Consider the following 15,722-nt stretch of genomic DNA (forward strand, 5'->3'; position numbering starts at 1 on the left):
GATGATTGTTGTATTATTATTATACCTGTTAATCGGGCCAGGCTGACCCGTTTATAATCCGGTTCAGCCCGGGTCAGCTCGGTACTGTAGCATTGGGGGCGGGCTGGGACGGATTGGGCGGGGAGCGGGTTTCAAACGAACAGTTTTTTGATACCGATGAACCGGAACCCGTTAACGAGTTTTTAACGGGCTACAGCCCGGTTCAATCCGGTATTCGTTATAATTTTTTTATTTTTTTTATTTTCTGGACTGTTGCCAATGGTCAAATTCAAAAATGACCGTTGGCCAACGGCCCTTTTTTGCAGAAATAGCCATTTCGGCCTACCCCTTAAGAAAATAGCCCCCACACCCCTAATATTTGATAAATTATAATTTTAACCTTTTATATATACACACACACACAAACACACTTCATTGTAATTTGCAAACACACTTCAATTACTTTCAAATTTTAATTTTAAAATTTTAAAATTCAAATTTCAAATTTAAAACTTTAAACTTTGAAGTTTAATTCTAAGCCTTAAAAGTTTGCAAACACTTAAGTATCAATAACATTGAATAAGAAAAACCAAATTTACTTTTATAAATAAAAAAAAATAGCCCGACCCGATCCATCCCGCTAAGCCCGAATCCGGACGGACCAAAAAAAATCCGAAAAAGTACAATCCGCTAATTCAGCCCGCTAACAGCCCGAAACGTTAAACGGAAGGGCTGGATTGTTTTTGTGTACAACCTGTCCCAGCTCGCCGTTAAACACCTCTAATTATTATGCATAAAATGTCTCTCATTAATTAAATTTTGATTAAAAGTTTTTTTATTGTTTAGTTAAATGTTGCGTAGTTTGATCTAAAAATTTTGGTACACCATTCATCTGACAAAAATAATTATTGACTTGTTTAAAGTTTTAACATTCTTGATGAAATTTCTAGCTACGTCACTATTCTCAAGAGCGACAGGCCATCTTCTCCGTAAAAGAAATCAATTTAGGTACTTTCCTACATACTTATTTATGTTTCATTTTCTCTTGTTTTAGGTTTGATTATAAGTAACTGATTTAGAAAAGCATTGAGGTTTCATGCATAGATGGAAAAATCAATCTGCCGAAACACAAAACCTAGGGGAACTACGACATCTAACTTTCTTCCTTTTCCGAATGAATTTGTATCCTTCATGAACGCATATTCTTAATACTTTTTTTATCCTTCATGAACACATGTTTTTAATATTTCGAAATTTATCATAATAAAAATAAATGGAAAAGGTCTTCAAACACACGCATCGTTGCTGGAATGTACTTATGACTTACATTATAATGGCATTATAATTGTTTGCCTACTTGTTTTATATTTATGCATCGATTTCTTCGAGATTTTATTTTTTAGCTAATTAACGGTGGAGTATATTAGCAACCGTAAAGTTGTCATATTTAATTTTTGTAACATTAACAATTAATAAATAAAAGAATTAATAAAAATAAATAAATGAGGGAGGTATGCGTATAGTGAATTACAGGAGTGGTTAGTGTGATAAAGCAAAACCTGAAGGAAGGTTTCTGAAATTATCCGTAAATAAAAAGCTAACTTTAAAATTATTGAAAACATATAGTCAATCATATGAAACTTTTTTCAAGTTTTATGAACAATTAGCTCTTTTTGCTACCAAATAATTCTTTTCTTTCTTTACAACAACAACAACCCAGTATAATCTCACAAGTGGGGTATGGGAAGGATATTGTGTACGCAAACCTTACCCTTAACTTTAATTGATAGTTCATATTGCAGAAATAAAAAAATTATAATACCATAAATAAAGAATAAAATATATTACATAAGGGCTGTATACATAGGTAGCTCCTTAAATTTTGCCAAAAATATTTTTCACACTTTATCAAATGACCTAACCTATTGAACACCTTACCTTAATTAAAAAAGTGCATCAAACCATTCCCTAACAACATGGGAGCAGTTGTCGGGAACGGTTTGATAACTAAAACATGAATATTCATACACGAATAATGCGCCAAAGAGACGAATGAAAGTGTGACATGTGGCTTTTGAACCTAAATAATAAGCCACCAAAAAAAAGAATATAAAGGATTATAAAACTTTTTATTTTTTGAAAAATGACAAGCAACCCCTTTTGCGTTAATTCTCCACCACCTTAAAGCAATCGCAGAACCTTTTGCGATACACAAAATCAAATTTATCGTCTTTTCCTTCTTCCCCTATCTATTCCAATCAACGAATAGATCAAGCTCCAGAATGCATTCTCAACCAGATCTGGTTGCAATTGGGAATGCGACATTCAATCTTGGTTAGTGTTATTTTATTGTTCCTATACTGGTTTTTCTTTCTTATGGATTAGCATTGTTCTGTTGTGAATACATTGATGTGTGCTAATAAAGTATGGAATTAGTGACTAGGGAGAAATGGCTACTGTTGTCGAATTAGGGCACAGTGGTGGCGAGGAGAAATATATTTGATAGAGTTTGTAAGAAGGGGATTGCTTTCAAACTAATGAACAACCAAACAGATGCCACGAGAAATTGGACTTATTGTGGCGACCAAAGTCGCTACAGAAGGGCAAAAGTCGCAGCAAAATGCCTATCGTTGCAACCTTTTGGTTTCTGCTAAGTACAACCGTAACTACATATTTTTTGTGACGACAAGGTCGATACAAAAGCACAAATTTGCGGCTACTAAACTTGCCATAATAAATAAATAACCACGCTACAAAAACGTCCAACAAAGTAGATGTTTGTGTTGGTCGCAGCTGAAATATAGCGACTAAAGCAATTATACATTCAGTAGCAACTCTTAATCGCTACAACTGTCTATGTTATAGTGGTGACTCGAGTCACTATATATGCTAATTGTTTTTGTAACAAAATTATGTTGCCATTAAAAAAACCTATTTTTCAATAACTACAATGCCCAAAATTTCTAATAGTTTTTCGGTGGAAAACTTATTTTCAAAAGTTAATATACATTTATATTTGTCACGATTCTAATTTTCCTCCGTAGGATGTCGTGATGACACTTAGCCTCTAAGACTAGGTAAGCTGATTACTTACAAGGATTAAGCCAGTTTTTACCAATCATAATTTAAAACAGAGTTTAATATGAATACCGAAACAAAAGCGAAATAAGCCTACGCGGCAATAATCATAACAATCTCTCAAGACTGGTAATAAAGAGTCACAAACTCTAGCTGAGTACATGGAACGATCTCAAAGATCGAAATACAATACTGTTCAAATAACAAGCTGACAGTACAATGAAATGAAAGAACTCCAATGGACTGCGACGACCAAGCAGTTCTACCTTAAATCCTCGCGACCGATAAGCTAACTCTGCCCGAGTCTGATATCTCCAATACCTGGCTCTGCACAAAAATGTGCAGAAGTATAGTATGAGTACACCACGGTCGGTACCCAGTAAGTATCAAGACTAACCTCGGTAGAGTAGTGATGAGGTACGAATCAAGACACCCACTAGACAAAATAACTTATGCAGTATAGAAGTATAAAGCTAATAATGGAAAGCAGAAATCAGTAAATGGCAATAAGAATCAACATGTGATATAAACAATAAAGTAATAAGAATACCGTGAAAGTACCGTTGAAACCAAATAAGGAACACAAATGACAACCAATAAATCAAGCCGTTCTAATACAAGTTTCACAATAAAATTACCCAAGATACCTCATCTCAGAGTCACAAGTCACGGGTTTCAACCCACCATCATATGCTCACAGCACCGCGTGCCCACATCTCAAATCACAACTGCACGGACAACTCATAGGCCAATATCTCAATCCGCCGGCATGATCACATGCTCACATTCACAGTCCGCCCGGCGTGGTCACAGGCTCACAATCACAATCCGCCCGACATGGTCACAGGCTCACAATTACTATCCGTCCTGTATGGTCACAGGCTCACAATCACATGAAAACAGATAATACAAGAACACATGGGCATGATCAATAAATGTCAAATTTCATACTCCTAAGTTAGTATAAGTGGCATGCTACGGTGTATGCTTGTGCGAGTGTCATATTGCAGCCCAAGTTAACAAGTAATATCAAGACATCGCGTAGCTCATCGAAGCAACACAATAAGTCACGTAAGGTGTATGACATACGTAAGGAAAAGCACACCATCACACGAATATCACCAACAAAATGTCCCCAAGTCATCACACATCATCTCTGACATTTTGCCACATTTATCTCTCCGACAGCCACCCATATCACTTCGCCCTGACAATATCACTAGCCACTTGTATGACTCTGTATAATAGTCATCCTTATCGCTCCACCTAGACAATAACACAATAGTCACCCGTATCACTCCGTACATTCAACAATAGTGAAATGCCACCCTCATGCCCCGAGTAACAATAATGGTGAAATGCCACTCTTATACTCCGCATAACAACAACCAAACCATGCAACAATTCACATGTGCTAACATCACAACAACACGGCATATCAACTCGTACCACAAGTTCCCATAGGTCCAACCTTTCTAAAGATCCAATAATATCAATATTTTCACAACAAATAGCCCACGTCTCAAACAAAATGTGTATAGAATCTCAATAACAATAAAATGAATGGGAAAGTAACTCAACAAGGAACAAGACCCCCTTTAAACACAACTTCACTTAAAATAGATTAATGACTTTTGATAACCTCAATTCCAATTAATTGTTTAAGGTTAAACTTGATAGTGAAAGTATTTTCATGAAATGGCAAACTTCGAATTCTAATGTATGAATTAGGCTAACAATGAAAGAGATGACATGAACTAGTACTACGTCTAAATGCATGAGAATAACCCTGCAACAAAAGAATTTTAGGTAACAACAATTTCAACTAAGAGTAACTCAACAATAAAAGAGATCATATAATGATAAGAGTGGTAAGAACTTCAAAAAGCATATAAGAGCAAACTCGACAAGTAAAGAGTGTGACATGTAACGAAAACTTCAAATAAAGCATGTGATAGTAGACATTGCGAAAAAAAGATATAACATGTGCTAACTGTCACGACCCAAAATCCACTAAAGGTCGTGATGGCGCCTAACACCGCCGTCAGGCAAGCCAACGGTAAATGACCAGTTTAATTACTCATTTTAGTAATTTGAAATCATAATTTTTCTTAATTAAATCATTTGAAATTGAATTTACAAGGTAAGTGATAATATTTTTCACAACTACGATAATGAACAACCAGTAGGAACTCCCAAAATCCGGTGTCACAAGTACATGAGCATTTTCTAAGGAGTACAACAATAATACAACATATGTCCGGAACGTAAATAAGACATGATAAAGTAAATAGTACAATGGGGACTCGGTGGGCTTCAGTGCGTAGTCTGGAATGCAGCTCACATAAAGTCTCCTCAACCGGTGCGCCTACGCGCCAAGATGATCATCAAATGACCTGTCATGTCCTGCACATTTAGTGCAGAAGTGCAGCATGAGTACGTAAATCAACGCATACCCAGTAAGTATCTAGCCTAACCCCGAAGGAGTAGTGACGAGGGGTCGACATCGACACGTACTAAGGTCCAATAAAGCAATATAATAAAACATAAGCAGATATGAAGCATATGGCAAGGATTGGGTAAATCTGTAAGTTATATAATCTTCCAATTATTTCCTTTAGAGCATGAATTTCTAAATCTCATATTCAACATTAAAATCTCATAAGTGTCAAGTGCCAATATCAGATAAATAAGGAATACCACATAAAGAGTCGGGCATCAGTGGAAAGATTAGCTCGTGAATATTCGGGCTACTAGCGATATACGCACGATACTGCCGAGGTCGTTCGGCCCGATCCAGAATAATGTGTACACTGCCGAGGGTCGAGCGACACGAACCATAGATGCACCTATATACTGCCGAGGCGTTCGGCCCGCTCCACAAGAAAGGAAGTTTCTGAATCACAATATATGTGCTGACAATACAGTACAAGAGCACAATAATAAGTACACCCCTTTACATTTATCGAATATCTTAGCAATAACTCAAGGTGATAAGCTTGGCCTGATACTGTTATTTCTAAATCAATTTCAGTTATAACTTTAATTAATTAAGCCAGTAGAACAAGTTCAAATAATTCAATTATTACAGGATAAGGTCTTAAGTCTACCCGGACATAGACATGCTTTAGCTACGAACGAGATCTCATCACCTCGTACGTACGTGTCACCCACAACTAGTTGTACATAACAATAAATATCACATATGGGAGGTTTCCCCCTCACAGGGTTAGACAAGAGACTTACCTCGCTCTGAAGTTCCATAACCAGTTCCAACGCCACTCTAACACCCCAAACTGATGCTCGTCACTCCAAAACTAGTAAATCAATGTGATAATCCATAAATATATACTTTAATACTCATAATAAATCAATTTTAACAATTTCCAACTCCGCTCAAAAGTCGATAAAGACAACCTCGGGCCCACGTGCCCGGTTTTCAAAAATTTTTGAAGATAAACTTCACCCATAACACCACGAACTCAAATAAATAACTAACTCAAATTTCATTTCCAATTTCGTGGTCAAAAATCCAAAATGCCGAATTCTAGGTTTCTTTCAAAAATTCCCTAATTTATACTAATTTTTATGCTGAAACCCATATGTAATCCATGTATTTAACTTGTAATATGTGGGAATCACTGACCTTGTGTTGCTTGATGAAAGTTCCTCCTTGAAGCTCTCCAAAATCGCCCCATCCAAGTGAAGAATGAAAGAAAAATGGGCCAAATCGCGTTATATAAAAAACCTCACTGCCCAGCGACATCTCGCACCTTCGGTCATCGGACCGCTTCTGCGGTCCTCCTTCAGACCCCTCAACCTCGCACATGCGGCCTAGTAGCGCTTCTGCGCCTTCGCTTTTGTGGCTCATCATGCGCAGGTGCGGTCCCGCTTCTGCGGAACTCGATCGCATCTGCGGTCCCAGCCTTCTCCAGCCATTCCGCTTATGCGACCCTCTTGGCCTCTTCTACGGCTCCGCACATGCGGCCAAAACCTCGCAGGTATGGTTTCACCAGATGACAGCTACTTCAGCTTTCCCCCAAGCCCAAACTTGATCCGTTTACCATCCGGAATTCACCCGAGGCCCTCGGGACCTTAACCAATTATACCAACACGTCCCAAAATAAAATACTGACTTATTCTAAGCCTTAAACCACTTCAAACAACATTGAAATCATGAATCGCGCCTCGAATCAAACTTTCAAATTCTATATCTTGTGCCGAAACGTATCAAATCAATATGGAATGACTTCAAATTTTGCACACAAGTCCTAAATGACATTACAGACCTATTCCAACATCCGGAATCGAGATCCGACCCCGATATCAAAAAGTCCACTCCCGGTTAAACTTTCCAAAGTCTTCTAACTTCCCAACTTCACCAATTAACACCGAAATGACCTACGAACTTCCAAATAACGTCTGAACGCACTCCTAAGACCAAAATCACCATACATAGCTATTCCCAGGCTCAGAATCCCAAACAGACATCGATAACATCAAAATCCACTTCAACCCAAACATAGAAAATTCATCCAAAATGCCACTTCCATAATAGGCGCTGAAATGCTCTCGGGCCACCCGATTCTCGACCCGAACATACGTACAAGTCCGAAATCATCATACGAACCTATTGGAACCTTCAAATCCTGATTTCAAGTTTATTTACTCAAAAGTCAAATCTTAGTCAATTCCTCCAACTTAAAGTTGCCAAAATTAGAATTTTCTTTCCAAATCAACTCCTAACTTTCCGAAATTCAATTTCGACCACACGTACAAGTCATAATACCTGAAGTGAAGCTACTCAAGGCCTCAGACCACTAGACAACGTATTAGAGCTCAAAACGACTGGTCGGGCCGCTATATTCTCCCCCACTTAAACATATGTTCTTCCTCGAACGTGCTAAGAATTACTTCGGAGTTTTCCAAAATCACTGTTTAATACCTCGTGCACCTGCCCGTGCTGCCACAACCCAGTTGAATACATTAGCTCGAGCCGGTCTAAAGATTCTCCCTTTTAATTTAGTCAATAAGCCTTAGAATCAAATTCCAACCTCCGAATTTCTCTATAATTCACATGATCATAATAACATCCTCTGACAATAATAACTGAAATTCCACAAATCTGATGCTCACAACACACCTCATGACACGTGTAAGTCCTATTCCAACTCTCGTAATACTGCCACAACGGAGAGATGCATAGAAATTCATAACCACCTACCGAATCAACAAATCATTGGGTCTCTCCTGCTGACAAGAACCATTAGCTCATTCTGAACTAAATAATGATATTTGCTCTTTAATATGCATTATATAAATCCGATTGCACCGATTTCAGATCAAATCACCTCGTCTCACCCAGTACAAGCTGTTACGGTGATAACAATCTCAAGCACTGCCAAATCTCATATAACACCAACAATGCGCCAACAAGCTACAAACTCTAATATAACTCATAAGGAAAAACGGACTCTGACGGGGAATTACCCATCCCGCGTAATGAATAAAACGGTCGAATAGGTGCTATGAACCTACCTCAAGGATGAAAACAAGGCACACAAAATAAGATTTACTCTTATTGCCTATTTGACTCTTATTTGACTTAACTGAAGATTTTACCTCCTTTATTGTCATGCTATCTTTTCATAACTGCTTATCTTTAATTGAAATCATTATTTTCTCATCCTATAATTGTTTAGTCTTAAGTGGAGTTATGATTATGTTCCGCTGCTTATCCTTACGTGAATTGTTGAATATTCCTCGTAATTTCTCAACCTCAAAAGGAGTTTAGATAACCTATATCTTAGTTGACTTGCCATTATTTGGAACTATTTGACTCATGCTGGCTTCTTATTGTTGACTTGAATATTGTGGAATCGTTGCTATATTTTTGTTTTGTTTTCCCTTGTTAAGTTGTTCTCCTTGTGTCTAGCATTCTTTACTATGGTTATTCCTTGTGAATGAGTTCTACCGTTCTTGTGATTTAAATTCTTGAGTGGATTTGCTCGTCGTACTTTACATTTCTATCATTGTTGCTTTTGTACTTGTTGTGGGGATGTACGAGATTTCTGTCATGCTATAGTTATTATCTCTGTTGTTTGCGCTGCATATTTAAATTGGGACTACGGACGTATCCCGGGACATCCCCCTGTCTTGCATATTTACTTTGGAACTACAGACGTATTTCGGGAGATCCCCCAGCACTGCATATTTATTTTGGGACTACGGACGTATTCCGGGAGATCCCCCTGTCTTGCATAGTTACTTTGGGACTACAGACATATTCCGAGAGATCCCCCCGCACTGCATATTTATTTTGGGACTACGGACGTATTTCGGGAGATCCCTCCCCGTACTGCATAACTAATTCGGGACTACGGGATGGTATCCCGGTAGATTTTCCCTGTGGTTATATCTGTGTTCGGAGCTGCTAATCTTCCATGCTTAGGTGTCACAGAGTGACTTATACTCGAAGGATATTACTTGAAAAGTTTATATTTGAAAAGTATTTATCTTGAAGGAACTATGTTTGAAGATATTTATTTGAAAAGGTTATACTTGAAAAGTATTTATCTTGAAAGAACTATGTTTGAAGGCTAATTATTTGAAAAGCTTTTATTTGAAAGGTTTTATCTTGAAAGAACTATGTTTGAAAGATATTTATTTGAAGGAAGTATATTTCAAAAATAATTTCTTATTGGAAATGATTATATTCTAAAGACCTCAATTTAAAAACTTACGGGTGAAAGTTTACACTTAAGGATTTGACTAATTTATTGGGGTTGTTGGCTGAAACCTGATGTGAAAACTATTGCAGCTGCTGAGTTACTACTTGCCTTTACTGTATAGTGATTTTTGGATTTGGGTTGTGTTTTCGTTCATTCTTCTGTGTCTTATTCTGGTGTTCCGCTGTTACTTGTTGTTTTTCCTTCCTTATTGCAGTTGCTATGTCGTTAGCCATATCGCGGGGTCCTTAGATAGATGTCATGTTCTGTCATCCCTATACTTATGCTTGTTCAGTTTATTAGACCAGTGGGTGTCTTGACTAGTTCTCGTCACCACTTCACCGAGGTTAGTCTTGATACTTACTAGGCACCGTTGTGGTATGCTCATACGACTTTTCTGCATAATTTGTTTTGTGCAAACCCAGGTATTTGTTCGTTAGCTAGCTGTGTGGACTGTCGCTGCGGAGACTCAAGGTAAACCTGTCGCTGCGTTCGCAGGTTTCGGAGTCACCTTCAAGTTTTTATTTTGCACTGTTTATTCTTGTTTCTGGACAATTGTATTTAGAAGTTTTCTAGCAAACACTTTGTAGAGCTTATGACTTGTAATACCGGTTTTGGGAATTGTAAGAGATTTCTATTTAACTTGTTAGATGTTATTTAAATAATATTGTTTCAATTAATGTTAGGCTTACCTAGTCCCTAAGACTAGGTGCCATCACGATACCAAATGGAGGGAAAATTAGGTCGTAATAAGTTGGTATCAGAGCTCTAGGTTCATAGGTGATACGGGTCATAAGCGAGTTTAGTAGAGTCTTGCGGATCGGTACGGAGACGTCTGTACTTATCTTCGAGAATCTATAGAACTATTAGGACAATCTCACTTCTTTCATTCCTATCGTGCGATCTTATTGATCTAGGAGTTTGAACTTTTATCATTCCATTCTCTCGTAGATGGTGAGGACACGAGCTACAGTTATAAATGACGCTGCTCCCGGAGCAAGTATCGCTAGGGGCAGAGGCCGACGAGGAGTAAGTGTCGCAGCCAGAGCACCTACCAGAGCAGCAGTTGAGGAGCCGCCAGTAGTTCCAGTTGGGGAGCAGGTACTGGAGGCACCTGCTGTTACCCCCGGACTTCAGGAGACCTTATGTGTTTCTCTTTTCATATTCAGTCAATTTCGTTCTGTGCTTCTTGAGTTTTAACTTGCGGGGTGTATGTCTGGTGGTGTTAGTTGTGACTAGTTGATTCGGGTGTATAGTTAAGAGGTCTTCGTGTTTCTTGCATCGTTGTTAGTGTTGTGGAGGTTTGAATAGGGTTCTAACGGATATGAGGCTAATTACCGGTGATGGTTTTGATTATGGGCAACTATTATGATCAGAAATGTTATTATGGGCCTATGTGTGGTGTGTCTTGTTGTGTGTCGTACCTTGTGGGTGTAGGCATGAGTTGTTACAGCTGGTTGAGACTGATATCGGTTATGGATTTAGAATCGGGTCTTTTGAAGACAAATAGAAGGTGAGAATTTTGACTCTAAGGCTTATCGGTGTTGATAAAAAGGATAAATTACAATTGGGATGATGTCGATAGGCTTATGTGGATTGGGGTGACATGGGGTCCCCCGCGGGTGTTTGTTGGATATGTACTTTCAGTGATTTGAAGACTTCGAGGCGATTCTTAGCACGTTCGAGGACGAACGTTTGTTCAAGAGGGGAAGGATGTAACGACCCGGCCTGTCATTTTGAGAATTTAAGCTCTGTTCGGCAGCATAAGGTCTTGAACAACTTCATATTATGTGTATTGACTTGCGTACGTGGTTGCATTCAGTTACCAGATGATCTGGAGTGATTCGGGACACTTAGTCCCTAAAACGGAAGCTTAAGTCTTAGGATTTTGATCGTAGTCGGAACTGTGTGAAGACGACTCCGGAATGGAGTTTCTTCGGTTCTGTTAGCTCCGTTGGGTGATTTTGGACTTAGGAGCGTGCCCGGACTATGAATTTGAGGTCTGTAGCTGATTTAGGCTTAAAATGGCAAAAGTTACATTTTTGGAGATTTTGACCGGAAGTGGACTTTTCGATATCGGGGTCGGAATGCGATTCCAAGAGTTGGAACAGCTCCGTTATGTTATTTGGGACTTGCCTGCAAAATTTGACATCATTCCGGGTTGGTTAGATTGGTTTCGGCACGAGTTTTCAAAGTTGGAAGTTTTGGAAGTTCATAAGTTCGATTCGTGGTGCAATTTATATTTTCGGCTTTGTCTGATGTGATTTAAGACCTCGAGCGAGTCCGTGTTAGGTTATGGGACTTGTTGGTATGTTTAGACGGGGTCCCGGGGGCCTCAGCTGAGTTTCGGATGGGCTACGGGTCATTTCCCCCAATTTTGAACTGATGTTATCTGTCATCTGGTTTCCTTCATCGCATTCGTATCCTTGCCTTCGCGTTCGAGTAGTGTTATTTTGGAGGGTGAAATATTTCCTCTCTTCGCTTTCGCAGTCACCCTCTCGTGTTCGCGAAGTTCTGACACCACCTTCTTCGCGTTCGCATTCCCTATCTCGCGCTCACGAAGTGCAAACGAGGCCCTGGGCACTGGTGATCATTTTCCTCTTCGCGTTTGCGTGTTGCTTACGCGTTCGTGTAGCTATTCCATTACACTCTTCGCGTTTGCATACTACTTCACGCGTTCACGAAGAGCAGTCGTTGGGCCATCATATTTTTCCTCTCCGCGTTTGCGAACGTGTTGTCACGTTTGCAAAGAACAACTGGGCAGCTTTTGTTTTTCTTCTTCGCAAACGCGTCCCTTTCTCCGCGTTCGCGATGCACAAAACACCTGGGCAGAATATAAAGTCCTCTATTCCGAGGGTTTGCCATTTTCACCATTTTTGGAGTTCTAGAGCTCGGTTTTGAGCGATTCTTTGTGGGGTTTTCAAGCAAATCGATTGGGTAAGTGTTCTTCACCTAGAATTTATTATATTCCGTGATTTTATCTTTGTTTTGATCATTTAATTTGTGTTTTGAGTTGAGGAAAATGTTGGTTTTTGAAGAAAATTTCCAAAATGAAAAATCATGATTTAAGGGACGAAATGGTATCGGAATTTGATAATTGTTTTGTATGATCGGACTCATATCGGAATGAGTGTTCGGGTTTTGTAAATTTTGTCTGGTTCCGAGGTGCGGGCCCGTGGGTCGACTTTTGGACCTATTTTTAGATTTTGATAAAGATTGAGACTTTATAATCCAGAATAGTTTCTTGTGGGTTTTATTTGTGCTTTGAAGTTATTTTGATTAGATTTGAGCCGCCTGGAGGTCATTTCACCCGAGAAGTTCATTTTTGAGTATGGGTCTATCTTCTGAGGTAAGTATCTTGCCTAACCTTGTGTGGGGGATTTTCCCCTTAGTATTTGAGTCTTCTATGTTGATTGTAGTCCATGTACGCGAGGTGACGAGTGCGTGCTCGGACTTATTTGTGAAAAGTTGGCCTTTTAGGATTCTTAGGTCCTTATATTCACTGAGTATGGAGTTGTTCTTGATATGATTAAGTTCCTATTTACTGTTTCAACTCTACATGCTTTAATTAGAATTAATCCTTCTCAGAATTTACTCTTATTGCCTATTTGACTCTTATTTGATTTAACTGAAGATTTTACCTCCTCTATTGTCATGCTATCTTTTCATAACTGCTTATCTTTAATTGAAATCATTATTTTCTCATCCTATAATTGTTTAGTCTTAATTGGAGTTATGATTATCTTCCGCTGCTTATCCTTACGTGAATTGTTGAATATTTCTCGTAATTGCTCAACCTCAAAAGGAGTTTAGATAACCTATATCTTAGTTGACTTGCCATTATTTAGAACTATTTGACTCGTGTTGGCTTCTTATTGTTGACTTGAATATTGTGGAATCGTTGCTACATTTTTGTTTTGTTTTCCCTTGTTAAGATGTTCTCCTTGTGCCTAGCATTCTTTACTGTGGTTATTCCTTGTGAATGAGTTCTACCGTTCTTGTGATTTAAATTCTTGAGTTGATTTGCTCGTCGTACTTTGCATTTCTGTCATTGTTGCTTTTGTACTCGTTGTGGTGATGTGCGAGGTTTCTGTCGTGCTATAGTTATTATCACTGTTGTTTGCGCTGCATATTTAAATTTGGACTACGGATGTATTCCGGGAGATCCCCCTGTCTTGCATATTTACTTTGAGACTACGGACGTATTCCGGGAGATCCCCCAGCAATGTATATTTATTTTGGGACTACGGACGTATTCCGGGAAACCCCCCTTGTCTTGCATATTTACTTTGGACTATGGACGTATTCTGGGAGATCCCCCAGCACTGCATATTTATTTTGGGACTACGGACGTATTGCGGGAGATCCCTCCCCATACTGCATAACTAATTCGGGACTACGGGATGGTATCCCGGTAGATTTCCCCCGTGGTTATATCTGTGTTCGGAGCTGCTAATCTTCCATGCTTAGGTGTCACAGAGTGACTTATACTCGAAGGATATTACTTGAAAAGTTTATATTTGAAAAGTATTTATCTTGAAGGAACTATGTTTGTAGATATTTATTTGAAAAGGTTATACTTGAAAAGTATTTATCTTGAAAGAACTATGTTTGAAGGCTAATTATTTGAAAAGCTTTTATTTGAAAGGTTTTATCTTGAAAGAACTATGTTTGAAAAATATTTATTTGAAGGAAGTATATTTCAAAAATAATTTCTTATTGGAAATGATTATATTCTAAAGACCTCAATTTAAAAACTTACGGGTGAAAGTTTACACTTAAGGAATTGACTAATTTATTGGGGTTGTTGGCTGAGACCTGATGTGAAAACTATTGCAGCTGTTGAGTTACTACTTGCCTTTACTGTATAGTGATTTTTGGATTTGGGTTGTGTTTTCGTTCATTCTTTTGTGTCTTACTCTGGTGTTCTGTTGTTACTTGCTATTTTTCCTTCCTTATTGCAGTTGCTATGTCGTTAGCCATATCGCGGGGTCCTTAGATAGATGTCATGTTATGTCATCCCTATACTTATGCTTGTTCAGTTTATTAGACCAGTGGGTGTCTTGACTAGTTCTCGTCACCACTTCACCGAGGTTAGTCTTGATACTTACTGGACACCGTTGTGGTATGCTCATGCTACTTTTCTGCACAATTGTTTTTATGCAGACCCAGGTATTTGTTCGTTAGCTAGCTATGTGGACTGTCGCTGTGGAGACTCAAGGTAAACCTGCCGCTGCGTTCGCAGGTTTCGGAGTCACCTTCAAGTTTTCGCTTTGCACTGTTTATTCTTATTTCTGGACAGTTATATTTAGAAGTTTTCTAGCAAACACTCTGTAGAGTTTATGACTTGTACTACCGATTTTGGGAATTGTAAGAGATTTCTATTTAACTTGTTAGATGTTATTTAAATAATGTTATTTCATTAATGTTAGGCTTACCTAGTCCCTAAGACTAGGTGCCATCACGATACCAAACGGAGGGAAAATCGGGTTGTGACAAACCCAATCCAAACACGACAATGTTGCGGTATGCAACCCGATCCACACAACATACCCGTGGCGTCGTGCCACCCGATCCAAACAATATACTAGCGGCGGCGTGCCACCCGATCCGCACATAAAAATCAAGATGAAAACACACATCAAGCCCTAACGCTTATACTCACGAAACGTCCGAATATCGACCATAAGCACGCCAAGTGTATATTATAAATCCTGGGGAGACAGGTAGATCCATACGCTACGAAACCCAAGCACAACTAAGGTGCGATATATGGTCTGCATCTCGAGAGCCATCCTGGTCACATAACACCACAGCTACGCGGGACCTCAACGCATGTGCAAATAATCAAGCCATCTCATAACCCACATGGAAAAATAGAGTATTACATGAAATAGCTGACGACGAAAATAACATCCAATGCCCGAAGACTCCTCC

General features: G+C 38.8%; 1 long non-coding RNA gene across 1 annotated transcript; it reads left to right on the forward strand.

The window, feature by feature from the left end:
- Positions 1-2,100: 2,100 nt before the first annotated feature.
- On the forward strand, positions 2,101-15,176 carry LOC138910640 (uncharacterized). The gene is made up of 2 exons (XR_011415778.1): positions 2,101-2,313; positions 14,952-15,176. It is a non-coding gene; the product is annotated as an uncharacterized lncRNA (long non-coding RNA).
- Positions 15,177-15,722: the final 546 nt, after the last annotated feature.

Source organism: Nicotiana tomentosiformis, chromosome 4 (genome assembly GCF_000390325.3).
Source record: "Nicotiana tomentosiformis chromosome 4, ASM39032v3, whole genome shotgun sequence".
In the NCBI taxonomy this organism is placed as follows: Eukaryota; Viridiplantae; Streptophyta; class Magnoliopsida; order Solanales; family Solanaceae; genus Nicotiana; species Nicotiana tomentosiformis.